This window comes from Dermacentor albipictus, chromosome 8 (assembly GCF_038994185.2).
Source record: "Dermacentor albipictus isolate Rhodes 1998 colony chromosome 8, USDA_Dalb.pri_finalv2, whole genome shotgun sequence".
NCBI classification, from domain to species: Eukaryota; Metazoa; Arthropoda; class Arachnida; order Ixodida; family Ixodidae; genus Dermacentor; species Dermacentor albipictus.
The window spans coordinates 10,222,724-10,240,873 of record NC_091828.1 but is presented as its reverse complement, the minus strand read 5'-3'; the positions used below and the strand labels follow the sequence as shown (position 1 = coordinate 10,240,873).

The 18,150-nt window shown below is 44.0% G+C and overlaps 1 long non-coding RNA gene across 1 annotated transcript; it reads right to left on the bottom strand.

The window, feature by feature from the left end:
- Positions 1–3,420: 3,420 nt before the first annotated feature.
- On the bottom strand, positions 3,421–17,885 carry LOC139048617 (uncharacterized). The gene is made up of 5 exons (XR_011507828.1): positions 17,377–17,885; positions 16,505–16,547; positions 15,568–15,673; positions 13,787–13,855; positions 3,421–6,612 (listed from the first exon to the last, which is right to left on the bottom strand). It is a non-coding gene; the product is annotated as an uncharacterized lncRNA (long non-coding RNA).
- Positions 17,886–18,150: the final 265 nt, after the last annotated feature.

The window sequence follows — 18,150 nt, the reverse complement described above, 5'->3', positions numbered from 1 at the left end:
CCAGCAGAGTACAGAAACTTTCTGGCTTTGTTGGTGTCTTCCCCAAAGCCTTTCTTTATGTTTACGTAAACGTAAACATGAAGTAAACATAATTACAAAAACACTGAAAAAATGACGGAAAACAACATGTAAACAAACCCTCGCGTCTGTCACGTTTAAATACCAGGCGGCGCGCTTTCTGGCGCCATTTTTAAATGGCTTAGAGCGCTCCTACGCGCTCGCCGCGGCACTGTTTTGCTCCCCACAGTGTGTATTATTTTTTATTGGTGAAATCAAAAAATCAGTTTTTTGGTCGATTTGCCCTACTATACCCCCTTAAATACCGCTCTCCGCTCTTGTCTCCATTGAGCCGTGGCAATGTGTTCCGTTTGCATGTAATACTGCCGTTCAAGAAACTATCGGCTTCATCCCTTTCCACTTGGTGCATGGCCGGGAAGTGTCACAACGTTGGATGCAATGCTTTTACCCACCCACTGTTATAATGTTGTCACTGATGCTGCCGAAGTCGCTCGATGCGCCGAAAAGGCGCGCAAGCTCGCACAAACGCGTGTCCGCTACCAACAACACAACGACGCCGACCGAGACAATCTTCGTCACGTGACGTCGCTTATCAACCCGGTGACAAAATATGGGTGTGGACACGATCCGCCTGCGTGGTCTGTCTGGGAAACGTTTGCGCCGCTACTTTGGACCCGATAGGATCGTTCAACGACTCGGCGACGTGACATAGGAAGTGATTCCTTAAGGGGAAGGCACCACTGGCCGTTCGCGGCGCCCACGTCTGTCCGATGTCGTTCACGTCTCTAGGTTGAAGGTATGCCATTCCCGCTGAACGCAAAGCTCTACCCCTCTCTCACCATCTACGTCATGCTTAAGTTTCACCGTGGGAATCTCCAGTGCAGCAATGTTCCGCATCGAGAAGATGCTTCCAGGGAGGGGTGTAATGCCGCGACCTTGACACGACAGACAGCCACTCGGTGCAAATCGGTGCCACATGCTAGGTGGCTCCGAGAAGAAGACAATAACGAAGGTGACAGGACTGCTTTATAAAAGATCTATTGCGTCTACCGAAGTCTTTTGTGGCTTTGTCTGTGATGATATGATTTCTATAGCAAAACAAATTGTTCGGCCACAGCAAAGCACATGGGGCACAACCGGCATAAAACATTTTGTGTAAAGCAGCTTAGGTGTAGCCATCCATGAATACCGAATCGTTGAGAAGTGCTACCGAAGGCACGCTATTGCACATATCGGATCCATAAACTTCAATAAACACCGCTTCCAAAATTTCAAAATATCTGAATCATGTCTCAGGCCGGCGCTCTTGAAGTGCTGCCAACAAATGGAACCCAAAAGCTTCTTTCACCAAGTACTGACGATTCATCAGGTGGGTTTCCATAGTCCACTGGTTCAAGCGGTCACGGAAACGCTGATTAATGAGCTGCGCAAAGAGCCCGCGGAAAACGATGTAGGTGCTGCACAGAAGGGGCGGTTTTCCGAGGTTGTGCAATATAAGCATACGTTTTCGCTCAACCTAGAGATGGTTACAGGGAAGCGCAGTGTGGATCTTGTATTTTCTGCACCCTCAAAATTGGCACAAGAGTGCAAACGCGTCACGGGAATTAAAGTAAAGAAATACTGTACGACAAAGCACAAGTATCATTATGTGTCATGCGCTCTTTGTATCCCTTGCATAATTTCCCGGGTTTACTTGGAACAAACAGGCGAGTGCCTGAATGATGGGTTGGGTCAGTACTTTAGGTGCTTGAAATCGGAAAAAGACACGAATTTGGCTTTTACACTGGAAAAGTTGTGGATTTTAGGCACGGATAAAGAATGCAAAGGTAGACGCAATGGACAAATAAAATTAGAACATGCGTTTTTCTGAAGCGGTGTTTTACAGGATTCCGGATACGAGATCTGTGTGAACGTGGCGTTGGTTACACTTTTAAAAAAAGAAGCGCCATTCTTTGGTTAGGTACAACTAAGGTGGTTTATTGACGTCTGTTATATTTTGGAGCGCAGCTCCTAGGCTCCCGTTGCTGCAGCGAGCCTTGGCGTGCTAGGCGAACAAAAAAGCTGAGCGAAAGGCGAGAGCGAATGCGGCTCACAGCGGCGATTGAAATAAGCAGCGAGAGAGAAGGGACGCGAGAAGGAATGCGAAGAGGAGGGTGCACTGGAACCATGAGGCCGAAAGCGAAGGAAGGCATGGTGAAAGCACCAGAAGGAAAGCGTAGCGCGGCGACGGTGACTGCGAGGTGGCGCCAGGAAAGCGTTGACGGGGGGTTTGTCGGCGGCGGGTTCTGTGAATCGCGCATACGCGTCGCTCACGTGCCATACGCTGGCTCTCGCGATCTCCGAATTAGTGAAGCAGTGGCCTCGGACTTCTCCTAGTACGGAACGTACCACACAAGACGGATTGTCAACGCTAACCAATACGCCACGAAAATAAAGGTGAAACGCACGGACGATGTCCATGCTAATCTGTTTTTGGATATATGTCTAAAGTGACACATTTCAGTGCCTTTCTCGGCTTACACGGCTGTTACATATCTAGTGTCCCAAAATGAGTCTACCTAGTGTAAATTTGTGTACTTTTTGTACCCTGTCATAGCGTGTATACGTACATCACGAACAGAAAGCATGGATCAAGCGTAAAATAATTAGCACTACACTGTAAACAGAAAAACACCCAGATGGGCGTTTTTTGCTTGTCCTCTAGCGCATTCCCTTTTGAACATCTTTTTCCTCCCATTGAATGGGCGTACGATAAAACTCCCATTGACATGGGCATTGATTGGGCACACAACGGGGGTACCGTAATACGCCCACTTCACCCCCTTCACCCCCATTTGACGGGGAGGTACAATGGGAGTTTTGTGAAGGAATTAAAGGCATTTTAGTTTAGGTGCGGCAAGCACGTAGCGAAATGCTTGGTGGCACGGGTCCCGCGCTTACGCAGCACCAGACGGAACGCCGCAGGCCGAAATGTCGAACGCCGGCGATCAAGGCTCAAGGGAACTCGTCCGTCCGTGAGCTGCCACCCCGAGCAGGCGTCGCACCTGCTCGGAGCGAACGCCGGCGTCCGACACGGTGGCCTCCGGTATTCCGTCTGCTGCTGCATAGGCGCGGCGTACCGCCACGAAGCATTTCGCCGCGGGCTCGCCGCACGTGGTCCAATCGACGGCACACGGCCACCGCTGAATCGACCAAGTCACGCGCACACGTGGTCCAATGGTGAATGAACCCGTCACCGCCCGTCTTCATTTTTTCCTTTCGCTGATCACGGAGCCCCTCGTTGCAAAGCTTTTATACAATCGTCCTATCGAAAATGCTAGTTACCGGAAGTGCCTCCGAGGCCAGCAAACGCCTTCGAGAGCAGTTGCTACTTGCTGAAAGGAAAAATGCACGAGACACACATTGACAGCAAAAGAAAATTTATTAAACACCAAATGTAAGAAATATATGTTCACTTTCGGGCCCAAAAGAAAGCAAATTTCTGCCCCAGTAAAATAATTGTCTTGATTTTAAAAAAGAATACTGTACATAGTAAGCATGCATGCCAGTTACTAGTATTCTGCATGTCCTAACACAATGAAATTAGCAAATGAAAGAAATGCTAAGAAATCTTATCTCGTTTCATACTGAACTGTAACTACATAGCCATGTGTTTGAACTGTTACTTTGCACTGACACTCCACACTTTTGCACAGACTATATATTGAGCTTGCTTGACTAACAGTAAAACTCCATTTGGGCCTAGTTGGTACATAATTCTGAACTTAAACTTACAGCACAAACACCTAAGACGGACCACAAAAGGCAGATACGGCACACACTGGCGCTAACTGACAACTTCTTTATTTCTTTGTCATCGATGCATATATAAACCCTAGGCCACACAACCGCACAGACTACATTACAGAGATCTACCAAATTACCACATAAGCAAACGTAGGAAGTCAAATTCAGATGGGTGCAGGGACAAAGATATGTCACTGATGCAATTATCGCCTTGCCTTTTTATGTGGTAGGCCTCTAAGGCAAGCTGCGCATGCTCATTCTTGCTTTTGCCAAGAATCGACGTCCTATCAAGTCATGTCTCACAATTGTTGTAAGGGTTTGCATGCGCAACAAGGTGCACTCCTCTACCTACATTCTTGTTTACTTTTTTGCGCATGTTTCCTGCATGGTCCCTTAAATACATAAGGTCATCTATCAACTCAAGGGAGTTGCTTGCAGGCATAGTGTTCCCTTGGCTTTTTCTTCGCCGAACAAGCTTTTAAAGCTATGCTCACGCACCTGCGGAGAGAGCAGAGGAGGAGGCCAAATTCGGCATAGTGCTTCATACGTGTCGCGCGCTGTCGGCGTGGTTTACACCATTCCACTCTCATGTGGTAAGATATAGCTTGGCTAGATAGGGCATTGTGTCAATGAGCTACTCAGGGAACATGCGCAAAAAGTAAACAAAAATGTAGATAGAGCAGCGCACCTTGGTGCGTATATAAACTCTTGCAACAATTGTGAGGCACAACTTGACGGAACGTCGATTCTAGGCAAAAGCAAGAATGAGCATGCGCGGCTTACCATAGAGGCCTCCCACATAAAAAGGCAAGGCGATAATTGCATCAGTGAGATATCTTTGTCCCTGCACCCATCTGAATTTGACTTCCTACGTTTGCTTATGTGATAATTTGGCAGATCTCTGTAATGTAATCTGAGTGCCTGCACGGTTGTGTGGTCTAGGGTTTATATTGCATCGACGACGAAGAAATAAAGTTGTTAGCCTCGATGTGTCGTATGTTCCTTTTGTGGTCCGTCTTAGGTGTTTGTGCTGTAAGTTTAAGTTGCTTGACTAAGCCATTCTAAATTAACAGTGGCTTGTATAATGAGGCTGATCAGTGGTATTTTGCATGGACTAGCACACAAATATGATAAATGTCAAAGTACTAAATTAAGAAATTGGGACTCAACACACAAACAAGCTACATAATTTAGTGTAGTTATTGGGCTGTATTTCCGAGCAGGCTATTAAATATAAACCGTATTTACAAACCAGAACCCACCTGCTGATTATGAGACGTGCCGTAGCGAGTAACCCCGGATTAATTTGGACAACCTGGGGTTCTTTAACATGCACCTAAACCTAAGTACACAGGTGCTTTTGCATTTCACTCCCACTGAAATGCAGTTTTGTTTACGACTAGATTTGCGAAAGTTCTGAACAGGATTCCCCCTATATTTTTACAGTGGGCACTCTTTAAATGGAGCCTCAAGGGGCCGGGGAAATTGGTTCCATTTACCAGGCATTCTATTTAGTGCGAGACATTGCAGAGAGCCAACCGACCATCAGGATGGTGTCCTGTTTAAGCGGCAGTTTCGCTTAAGCGATTTTCGTTTATGAAGGTTCCACTGCAGTCCTTAATAGTGGATGAGTTGTGTTCTGCATGGACACTTTAGCATGGCTACCATGTTTAGTTGAATATTGTGCAAGCAGCGACATTTCACTGTACCCAGTGCAATATATAAAGCCAGCATTGTAACATGCTGCAAATGCAGCCACGAACAAGTAACTCCCCTATCATACCCAATAACAGCATCTTTAGACGAGATTAGTACTGCTTTCTCATGTTTAAGTGCCTTGTTTTCAGAAATCAAATCCTCCTGATCACATTGGTTTCCAATTGTGTCATTCCCCGCGCTGAGGTCATTTGAGATTGCATTTAATTGCACTTCAGATAGCATATTGGTCTTATTTAAAAAGCACATGGCATCACAGTCACCACCTAGATATAGAATTTGAGCTGCAACGCAGTAGCAGACATTCTGAGGTAGATGCCTAACTATTCTTTTGAATTGGGATGCATACTCAAAACACTGCTATGCAATAGCAGACAGGGCTGGTAGTGTAGCAACCAGGACAGATTTAATGGACATACAGGAGCAAAATTGTGTGAGCTTTGAATAAATATTCTCTCTGAGGAACCATGCTGTCCAGTTATAAAATGGGGATCGAAATAAAGTAGTTGGATAGCAAACCTGCATTTCATTAAGTAAATAAAATACTGTTCATGCTACCTTCCAGGGTGCACACTACATTCTCTTTCTTTGAATGTGAATTTGTTACCTTGCCATGGGTTGCCAAATGTATGGGTGTATTGTTGGTCGAGGGTGGATATAGGTCTCAGGCTAGAGGAAATATTTCGACAAGGAGACTTGCCAGGTTGAACAACGAGTGTCTCAGGCTGGAGCCATTTGGTTCCCTTGCAATGATGTTGGCTCCAGCTTGAGACTTTTTTTGTTGGACAACTGTTGACAATTAATGTCGCCATCTTTTCATTTACCCTCGTCTTATTCAACCCATTGCTCCACGCAGGAGCTGCAGTTTCTTTAAGAATAAAAATATTAATGAGCTCAAAGGCTTTGTGCATGGCTGCGTCCCCAAGTGCAAAAATTCGTTTTCAATGAATGACAGAGTTGGTACCTTTCTTGAGCATTCAATAAGAACCAAAATTAAGCTAACAGACTGGTTATGACGACAAGTAAACATGAATTGATGTGGAGTGCCATTTCTTCATTTCACACCAGGCTTGGGGCCAGCCGGACTTCTTCCTAAAATTGAGAAAATTTTTCTAATTAATTACATATTAAGAGTAATCTCTTCATAACCTAAAAATTTTAAAAAATGGTTATTTGGTTATTCATATTTAGTTAGGAACAGCGCGAAGAACACTGACGAAGTAAGGGCGTATACAGTAATGACACATAGTGCTGGTTGACTACAGATTTAATATTAGAACAGACAAACAGTTAAGTACTTTGGAATGCTTCCTAAAAGCCATAAAAAACCAAAGCAGGAAGCAGTTGTACGAAATAATGTATGTGCATGAAAAATGCACTTGATCATCGGTTTGCAGATATGTGTGCCATTTACTTGTCAGTTAACAATATGTGTTACACTGAAACATTTCTCCTACAATTTGGCAATTCTGTGGGCACTGATTATTGCTTGGGTCAGTTGGTTGTGTTGTTACTGCTATTAGTGTATGGTGAAGTGTAATGTAAATGGGGAAGTGCTACTGACAACTACGAACATTGGCAAATTTTGCTGCACCAGGATAATGCACGCATTGTCCTGCTGCAGCAAAACTTTCCAGTAAACTTTCACAGTTCTCTGTAGTACTTTCCCATCTGTCTCGCCTCACACTGTTTCATCTATAGCGCTTCACCATACTATAATATGCGCCACCAACTGACACAAAATTCTACCCTTCTGAAGTTCCTACTGCTACTTCGCACTCGTCACATTCAGGCTGCCAGCCGTACTAAGCCCAATGTAGTATAACTGCATGGACTGGCAGCTCCTGTCATGGATTTACTCTGGTGTAATGGCACCACAGAAGCAAACGAAGACAAAGACATGCAGGACACAAGTGCTTAACCTCAACTCTGGCTTTAATAAGAAAACAGACATATACAACACGTAGTGACACGAAGTGACGTTATTAATTCAAAAACAAATTCTTCGTGCAATTTAATTGAGAATGACTGATGCATTTGTCCTTTTCATGCTAATCTGCCAAAGCTTAATTATCTTATGTACATTTGCTCATAATTTCTGGCAACGAGTTTCGAAGAACACTGGAACGAACCACGCTATTTTGCAGTGCATCACAATGTGCGGATGAGAGTTGTTGCACACAAACTTCATTAGCCTCAATCTCAAATTATTACAATGCGTGTCTATGCAATGCAAGCATGACTGGATAGGAATGGCAGACTGTACATAACCTCCGTTGCGCAGTGCAACGCTTGCAAATTGTGCTGCACGCAACAAACAAATTAGTTTGTTTTCCTGGCTTCAGTCTTTTTTTCTCATCACAGCAAATCTCTCTTCACATGTTTCATACAAAAAAAAAAAATGTTTGCCCGTAGGGACCAGCTACACAATTACTCACGAAAATCCCAAATGCATACCAAACAACTGCAACCACTTCTTTACTTCATCATCTCATTCATTATATTCCCTAGTCATGCCTGATTTAGTTGCGCAAATCCTTTTTCTCAGGCCCTTGTTAGGAGAGTTTTGTGCTGCAACAAAAGGCAGAAGCCAAAAAAAAGGAAGAGGTTGGTTGTGGCTTGAAGCACAATATGCATCTAGTGAGCTAGGCCGCAAGCGTTGCGTAGTCTGCTGCCATCACAAGGCCGTGCCTACATTGGACAGATGGGATGCTCTATTAATGTGAAATCAGGGAGATTGAGGCAGTATGAGTCATCTGTGTGAAACAACCCTCCCTCACACAATGGTAAATGCTGCAAAGAATGTGACCGCGGTCCTGTGTTCCACAAAACTTGCGTTGTAGCGAGATATTATGACCTGACAACATGCAACGTAATTGTGGTTTGCAACATTTAAAAAGAATGATAAATGTATCAGTTATCCATTAGTTGCACTGCATAAAGAATTTATTTTAACAGATACCATCACATAATGTCTCCACCTGTTATTAAATATTGTGTTGCCTTATTTTAAAGCTTGAAGTGAGATCCGGCGCTTGTGTCATGCGTACATATCTTTCTTCGTTTACTTTTTGTGGTGCCAATACACCAGAATTTGTATAACCAAATGGCCACACTGCTTTTGTCACGTTATAGTGATGCTTGCAAAGCCTCGCAAACAGCAGCCTATTTGCTCAAAACGTGCTTTTGTACATATGCTTTTCCAAAAAGAAAAGCTGCGAAAAGGTAACAGAATCAACAGCAGTAGGTTAAATCCACTGCAATGCTTTACTTTTCTGCCTTTATTATTCGTTACACCTAAGTGGATCAGCCAGAGTGTGAATGTTACAGAAATGCACCAAATAAGTTGTTGAAATTATGCAAAAATGTTAACGCAACTAAGCATAGATTTATGTGCAATAATAGACACCACTCAGTTCTTTCCTTCTGACACAAACGTAGTATATCTTATTTTTTTGGCATGAAGAAAAGCATATGTAGACCAGGCAATATTTGAATGAGAGCCTTCACGATTAAGCACCACTATGTGACCATTAGGGTACATACACTGTAAATAGTACAGATGATGTCCCGAATATCACAAGTGCAACATGTTAGCGAAAGCAGCAACCATTAACCCCGAAACTAACCAAATCCCACAAAAAAATGGCTGTGGCTTAGCTAAGGTTAAACCCAGGATGCGAAGCATACTAGCCTTTATTTTAGTTGTTGAACCACTATTTAGCCTGGTGAACTGCTGTTGCTTGGCTATATTTGGTTTGGCTAGACGAAGAAACAACTCATGCAGGCGAGCGCACGAGCTGAGACCCGGCTATGTAGCTACGCGGCCGCAAGCGAGCGCACGAGTTGAGCCTCCGCTTTTGCAGCTGTTATGACGTCATATGGTAGCTACGCGGCCACGCGCGGCGCAGCAAGGAAGAGCATGGTTGTGCGGCTAGTATGCTTCGCATAATAAAAAAGAGATGTATGTGTCAGTGCAGCACCTGTATTCTGAAGTTACAGGAAAGTGGCATGCTTGTTAACAAACCTACAACCAAGGCACATTTGTATGTGGCCAACCCCTGCCTCTTTATGTGCTTTCGTGCCTTTGACAAGGTGTTACTAGATATTTATTTGCTTGTCTGTTGCAAAAACACATCAATTATCAGGTCCGTGCACAGTGCACCATGCCATTTATCTATGTGGACTCACTTTGAGTCCTTAGCACTGCTCTCGCCTGTTCAGAACTAACAATCGCAAAAAGACTTGTTCTACTTAAATCTACATGCCTGAACATGTGGGTTCTGCAGTTGAAATAAGGTAATTATAAGTAAAACGAATGACATGTTCTGATGAACTTTGTTTTCATAATCTAATTGCTTATTTGGACACATAACCAGTCAGATCATTCGCACTAACACAAGAAAACAAATTCAACACACTGGTTTATACTGGTCGGTGCTCTTTTGACTTTAGTACACACTGAACCAACGACAGGCAGTGAGAAATACCGACAACCACTAACTTCCAGATGGCATTATTGGTCACATGTGCACATGATATAGCTACAAAAACCCAAAGGAAAGTAAACAAAGAAAAAACTACATTTTAACAGAAAAAGAACAAGCCAAAACAAATTTCTTCTGGTAGCTAAGTCACAATCAAGGTGCAAATGCCAGCTATAGTTCGGCAAGCACACATTTAGTTATTTTGCTCAGTCGCTCAATATCACAATTTCTTGTTTGACAGCAACACTGACGGGACATCTGTGCATATCTTTATTGCAAATGCCATTTTTGCTTGCCCCCAAATCCTTTTGTGGTTATTCATTTAGGACCTGCTTCGCCTGTACTGGCGTTGCAGGGGGATATACATTATGTGTAATGTAACTTACAGTCAAATCAAGCAAACAAAGCAGGGAGGGAATTATCTTTGAAAACTATGCAATCATTTGCAGGCGGAAAAACATTGCAGTCCCTTTGGTCCAAGGAAAAAACAATGTGAGGCATCACCACTAAGGAAATTAATAAACCTGTTTAGTGTAATCTCTTCCTTGTGAGGTATGATGATAGCCTGATATGAATTTCCCTATCTCTACATGTTTGGAACAGTACATGCTAAGAAATAACTTTAACTGAAGAGATTTCCTAGTCTTTTCAATCCTGCCATTGCAGCTTACCCTTACTCTCAGTAATAAAAAGCCATTTAGTACGACTTCAAATTTTGAATTTGAGAGTCAGCGAATAAAGATATGGTTTTACGGTGTGTCACATAGGTAGTATGAAGCAAACCCAGCCTTGCTTTTTTGTCCACTCTGTCCTCTTTGATACTGTCACACGCAGTGGGACGACACTATCATGAAAAGTGCTGGCAGTGGAGGTGAATGCTATGTCTGTCTCTCATTTCAATGCATCTCTGAAACTACAGATTATGCAACCCCCAGTACTAAACACGTGGGAAGACTGTGCACACAATACCACGCCATATCAGCACATCTAGTCTTTCCACACGCAGCAGATCACCTCTAGAACAGGGTGTGCAGGCTGCAGATGTGCTCAGCTGCGCTAGAAATGAAGACACACATGGACTGGGCCCCTCTGAGGGCCCCCTTAAAAGCTCAGTTTGTCATATTTTGTTTCTGCAATAGGCTAGTGCAAAGAGTGAATTTGCTTCATTCCTGAATAACGGGAAAATCAGACATCCACCCATTCGTAGCAATTGCTACAAAGGAAACTCGTACAGATTCCTCGAAAGAAAAGCCTCATAGTTGAAGAAAAATTCGTCCTGGTCCGGGACTCCAACCCGGGACCACCGCCTTTCCAGGGCAGCCGCTCTACCATCTGAGCTAACCAGGCGGCTAGCAGATGGCAGGGCGAAGTCGAATTTGTCGACAACACAAAGCAAAGGCAAGAGTTTCATGTAGTAGTTCTGCGGAAACCCGCAAGGTGGAGAGAAGTAATGAATAAAGGGAAAATCAGACATCCACCCGTTCGTAGCAATTGCTACAAAGGAAACCCATACGGATTCCTCGAAAGAAAGGCCTCATAGTTGAAGAAAAATCTGCCCTGGTCCGGGACTCGAACCCGGGACCACCGTTTTTCCGGGGCAGCCGCTCTACCATCTGAGCTAACCAGGCGGCTAGCAGATGGCAGGGCGAAGTCGAATTTGTCAACAACACAAAGCAAAGGCAAGAGTTTGACGTAGTAGTTCTGCGGAAACCCACAAGGTGGAGAGACGTAATGAATAAAGGGAAAATCCTGGTTAGCTCAGATGGTAGACCGGCTGCCCCGGAAAGGCGGTGGTCCCGAGTTCGAGTCCGGGACGAATTTTTCTTCAACTATGAGGCCTTTCTTTCGAGGAATCCGTATGGGTTTCCTTTGTAGCAATTGCTACGAACGGGTGGATGTCTGATTTTCCCTGTGCTTCAAATGTGCTTCATCCAAAGTATATTATCGCGACCATGCTGTTCTGTCGCACCTAGGCTCCCTGCGCTTGAGCGGAAGTTGTATTTTCTTCTATACGTTTGTTCAGGCTGTCATTAAACAGTTGGTAGTTTGGCACTTCACTCTCTTCCTTTCTTCTATCCCTTTTCAAGAAATGTATTTTGCGCCACAAAGTATACCTAGGAAATCTAAGCACCAACTTGCCCAAGAAGTCCTTTTGGAACATCTACACAGGGTGTTTTGACTAATGTCATACCAAGTGAGCACACTACAAACCTTGCGTGCATCGTTTTCATGACTCTTTCGATGACCATATTTCGTTTTCAGTGACTTTATCAACTAAGTATCTAGCGGCAGCTTGAACATAGGCACTCATGAGAACTCGCACGAGGCTTGGTCGAATATGTCCAGCACTGCATCACTGAGTAGTGAACCATGCTGTAAGAGTTGGCAACTAAATTGCCACCTTGAGATTGAAACTTTTCAACCTTACAATCAAGGCTTCAATTGCCCAGCCAGCAAGCTGCAGCAAATGTGTGAACTATAGTCATCTGATGTCACATTCTATGTCATAGCGATAGCAGCTGATCTCTCTAGTGGTGGCCCTCAAGGCCAACAGGCATCCCTTTCTGTGCACGTGCTTGTGTAGGACTAGGCAGATGGTGCCAGTTTGTTCTTCAGCATTAACACTATGTTCACGCTGTATCGGGAACACATTTTCTTACTCAGTGCAATAGCCCTTGAACCTACATAATTGCCACCAAGAGTCCTTTGTCCACCAACCTTTCCTTTGCCATGTCATTTGCTTCTGCCTTGATGTCATGGAGCAACTTCAGCTAGCTGAAGCATTGACGTTGTTTGAGTACCCACACAGCCTTGTAGTTTTCCAACCTGAACGTTGCTTCATTAAAAGCTGACATGGTTTGGTCTCAGCAGACAGATCAGAGTTAAAAAACACTCATAAACTTCTTTCAAAGTCATTCTAACCTCGTCAATAATCCCGGGCCTTTTGATGTGTTATTCAGCATTGTCCAAAGCAAGTTGGCTCTTAAAAATCAAATAACAACTTTGTGAGGGCAGCTACTGGGCTACCTGTCTCTTCAGCGAGCCTGAAATGTCTCCCAGCCATCAAAGCAAGAGTGCAAAAAAACGACAATGAAAAGTGGCAGACAAAATGTTCATGTAAATCCATATGTTTATCAACTGTTACACCAACTGAAAAAGATAGTGGCTTCCCAGTACAGTCTTGATGTACGTAGTTGTTTCGGTCACGAACAAACAGCCAGTTGCCCAGTCCTGCACAAGCACAGTGTAACGATGCTTATGGATTAAAATTTGTTGTGTGTGCATGTGGTGCAGTGTACCACATTTCATTTTCCTGAGGCTGCAGTACACTGGGAAGACTGGTTGCTACTTCAATAGGAAGCCCTTACAGTATTGCAGCCCTTTGTTCAGATCTTGCTGCAGATTGTATCATATGCGAATGCAAACTGCTTTGCAGGACACGTCAGTTCAGTTCAAGCAATTAGACCGAGTAACCCAAGAAATACTTCATGCCTCCAAAACGTTTTAATACAGTCCCTAGTTTAGTACAGGTTTTCGCCTGATGTTTTGGCTTCTACGGTTTAATGCTGTGTATAAGGCTTGCTAGGTACTAGTGGTTTGATGTGCACACTCTCTTGTGTTGCTATAATTACAACTTGTAACAAAGATTTTCCTTCCTCACAAACGTTTGGACACAGTGCCTGTGAGTTCATCTTTTAACCTGTTTTTCATTGGATCTGTGCATTTACATGGAACGTAAACTACAAAATATCAGTACTGAGAATCGCAAAAGAACACACCTGCGTAACGATTCTGCCGAGATCGTTGGAGTGGTCAGTCACAGGATGCAACACCGGTAGAAAGGCATCCTGAGGTAAAGCAAAATAACAATCGTTGTAAGATGCGGATCAAAAATTTTATTCTGTGATGCTTTTGGCATGTATACTAATTACTACATTTGTATGTAAAATAGTTTTGCATAATAGCTGAGCAAGGTTAACGTCTCGCCCTGTGACTGTCAGCCAGTGCTACTCATGGCAATGGTGACAAATATAGCACATCCTTTCAAATGGAACTTTTGTGCATTACATGAATTGAACTTAGGTTCACATAATACATGACACCTGTGGTTAGAAGGATGTGTTGCATGCCACACCAACGCCACAAGTGGCACTGCCTAACACTTCCAGGGCCAGACTTAGTACATAAACAATACAAATGTGCAACAAAGTGAACAGGTGGATAGCTGCTGCTATAACTCAAAGATTGCATGCATCATGCAGATGTGAATGCAGCTCCCATCAGGATAGAGTTGTCCTTTGGTGCACTTCATTTCTTTTCCTCTTTTGTCTTCATTGCATGCCGGTGCCATATGGTAATAATGAACAAAAATTAAGCACCTCAGTTCCCATTCTTGTTTTGCTACATGCTGTAAAGTCATCCAAATGCGCTTAAGACTCTTAAGGATGTACTTTAGCCATTTTGTCTTGACAATATTGGTACCAAGCATAATGCATCATGCAAGAAACTTTCATATACCGGGCACCGCTATAGACACTGCGACCTCTGCAGTTTCTCCACAATCTGGCATAATGTGCTCAAGCTGCCTGTAAACACTGGAGGGTGTCTATGATACATTAAGAAGCTCAGCAAACATGAGAAGGGCCTAAAATGAAGGTCAGAGAAGCAAAGCAAATTTTTAACCATTCCTCTCTATGTTGCTATGAATGTGAAGGTGCCAGCAAATGATGTATTTGAACTGTGTTTTTAATGGTGCAATACTAGAGAGCACATTTTTGCAATAATAATGTGACAGAGAAGAATGACAGAAACTAACTTAATGAATATTTTTCTAAACTTGCACGAGGGTTTCGTCATTATGCTGATGCACACACCTGCATATCTCTACTGTGAAGTCTTGTTTCGGTTTCCTATTTTATTTTCACATAGTAATTTACATCATACACTTGTCCTGAAATACATCACGTTAGGCTCCTTCAGTATTTTTTTTTTCTTACTGGAACACACATGCCTATACAGGGCACACACTCAAATACATGCAAAGCTGCCACGGGACTGGCCATTTGAGGTCGACATGGTTGTACAGCGCAAAAGACGAGGACTGAAGGAAGAACACAACACAGGTGCTGTCACACACACACTCAAGGCACTCTGCGGGATTCTCAGGCTTTTTTCATGCTCCTACAAACACGTTATGTAGCACATATTGAGCCACAGAAAGCTGTACTGGAAAATGTTCACGTTGCACTACAATTTTATAATTGAGACTTTTTATCTAATTATAATATCTGAGTTGATTATTTGATTAAGAATAATTAGGTAATTAGGCAAAATGCAGAAAATCTAAGTATTTCCAAGAGACAGGAAACAACATTACCTAGGTTCTGTGCAGCTAGGTGGCATATGCATATTTTTTTAAGTTTTCTAAAGTTACGTGGGATAATCTGCATATGTCCCATGGAACAGGTGTCACACCAATCACTCTAAGTGATGCCGCTAAACTAGCCATTGCACTTAAAACATATAGGGTAATAAAAGTAAACTCTAGGTAAGAGCATACCAAGACCTCTATTGCTGAAAAGGGAAACTGATGGGAGGCGACTGATCTCCGGTTATGAAGCTGCTTCATCCTCACAGCTGGCAACGAAACGGCCGCAACCACAGTCCTGAAATAAAAGAGAAAAAGTTGACATTACAATGATCACATAGAACACGAAAAAGCTGGTCGCCAGTTTATCTTGGAGAGCATCTGCTGCTACATTAGGTTTTGTATATTGGTCAGCTTATTGCTAAACTAAGCTTGCCAAAATTTTATACCTTAATGGCTTTGCTCTTTACAAACTAAAACCTTTGCCTAACTCATACACTTATGCACTACTTAAGCTATGAGATGTTTACTGATCCCTTACAATGAATGGCTTCTAAGACAAATTATTTCACACAAAAGGATGCATAACTTATGAGTGTTACTGACATTGAATACCAAGGCATTACCTTTTTATAATAGACGATGGCAGACTTCAAGCACATTTTTCTCACACATACAGGTTGCTCGGTCTGCCTTTCTTTTTTCACCAGCAGTAGAAATTTTGTTGTTAATATTAGTGCAATATAGGATGATGCTATGATGTGTGATATGATCCTGAGTTGAAAAGCGCCACTTTTTTGTGTGAATTTGGCACCTAGAATTCAAAACTCAATATCTGTACCCAATACCCAACAGCACAGCAGCAAAGTAATTAAACATTAAACAAGTCCAGGTATCCAGTGCACAGCGCCAGCTGTTGAATAACAACACTGCACTAGCATCGACTGTATAGATGTAGCGTAGTATGTGCACGGCAGGCGTAGTGGCGGCCTCCAGCAAAGAACACAGCCATGGAGCGACGCGCCCGTATGAGCCATCGCCGGCAATTCTATCGCGTAAATTGATATATCTCGTCACGGCACAGGCGTCGTTTTCTGGCCGCCGAGGCGCCGGCGCCACTGGTACTCACCTGCTCCGGCCGCCGAGGTTCAAGTGACGGCGTATCCAGTAATCTGAATCAAAGAAGGACACTGTTACCGCCAAGCAGTACGCTAACTATAAACTATAAAGCGTTTCTTATACTCTGACCGGCAGTTCATGCGGCGTTGACCCGTAGTGCCGTTGGAAGCTCACCACACGCTAATACCACAAACGCGCCGCCGACATTTCACGCCCGTAGATCAAAGTCGACGGGCGCAGGCTCTACATGCTACACGCCGCAGTCGCACACTCCCTGCACAATCAGCGGCGTGGGCGCGAAGAGACACAGACGATAGCACGGAGCGTACTGGCAAATCTGCACAATGCGCGCTTAGTGAGCGACCTACTGCACACAATCGCACGAGCTAGGGGACTGGCGCCGCGTACGCGCCAGCTAGCAGATACCGCGCACAAAGAAGCGCCGCCGGTTCTCGCTCAAATGATCGCTGTACAAACACTCACACACGCGCACCGCAGTAAACCCTTAACGAGCCGCCGCATTTTCAGGCGGCGGTTAGGCAGCGAAGCTTAGCTCACCTTGCACTGCACATAACTATTATGGTAGTGGCTTGCGCTTCGGGGAACATGTCGAATGTTCACATCCACCCTATTAAAGACGCGGCACAGTCCCTCATCATGTAAAATTCTAATGTTTAAGTACACTCGCTTGACCCTAAACACTCAAGTCACCTCGATTACGACAAAGCTCGAAGAAACACAGAGATCGTGCAAGATGGTTCTAGACGGCCAACTGTCGCGCCATGTTGTACTGAGACCTTCAATAAGTCATATCAGCGCGTCTCTTCACTTAGAACATATGCACACTCATAGAACGTGTAATAATCGTTCGAAGTCACTTACCGTGGAGTCTTGGGGGTTCAATGCTGTGAGAAACAACAACCACGGTAGAAGAATGCGCCGCCGCTGACAATGGCTGCCCCTTTGCGGCTTTCAACGTACGCGCGCGCGCTCCGAAGGCTTGTGCTCCTCCGCGCGTAGTTCCGACCGTTCCGACACACAGCGCCAAGGCGCGGCTACTCCGAACAGAAAAACAGCGCCGACACACATTGCGCGGGATATTTCGAATGTGACTGCAGAAATAATCCTACTGAAATTGTCGCTGCGGCTGCCTGCCTTGTTGGTCACGGCTGAGTTATTCTTTTCTATATTTGGCTTGTCTCAGATATGGGTGTATTTCAACACTCCCACTTTCCCGTACGCCACCGTTATTCCTTGAAAACCCCCATTTTACAACCGCAATGGCCCTTCAAATGGGGCCGGGGGTATAATAATGGTTCTAGCTTATTTTACTTCTTCTCGTGGGAGTACTCATTTTAGGCTAGAGGGGAAAAATGGCATATCAACTGTTAAAACGCCCATATGGGCTCATTTGTGTTTACAGTGTAAACTCGAGTGACGATGCATGCGTACATAGACCAATATATCAATCAAAACTTTCGTGAATACGCAATGTGGTGCAGAATACAAATACAATAATATGCGTAATCGCACATGTAAGCGCGCTGTACACTGTTCGATGCGAGGCTTCCGTAGCGTCTCAATTATTTTTTTAAAGAGAGAGATGCCAATAAGTGGCTAGTTTTGTTGTTTCTACTTTTTTATAAGGAAGTCTAA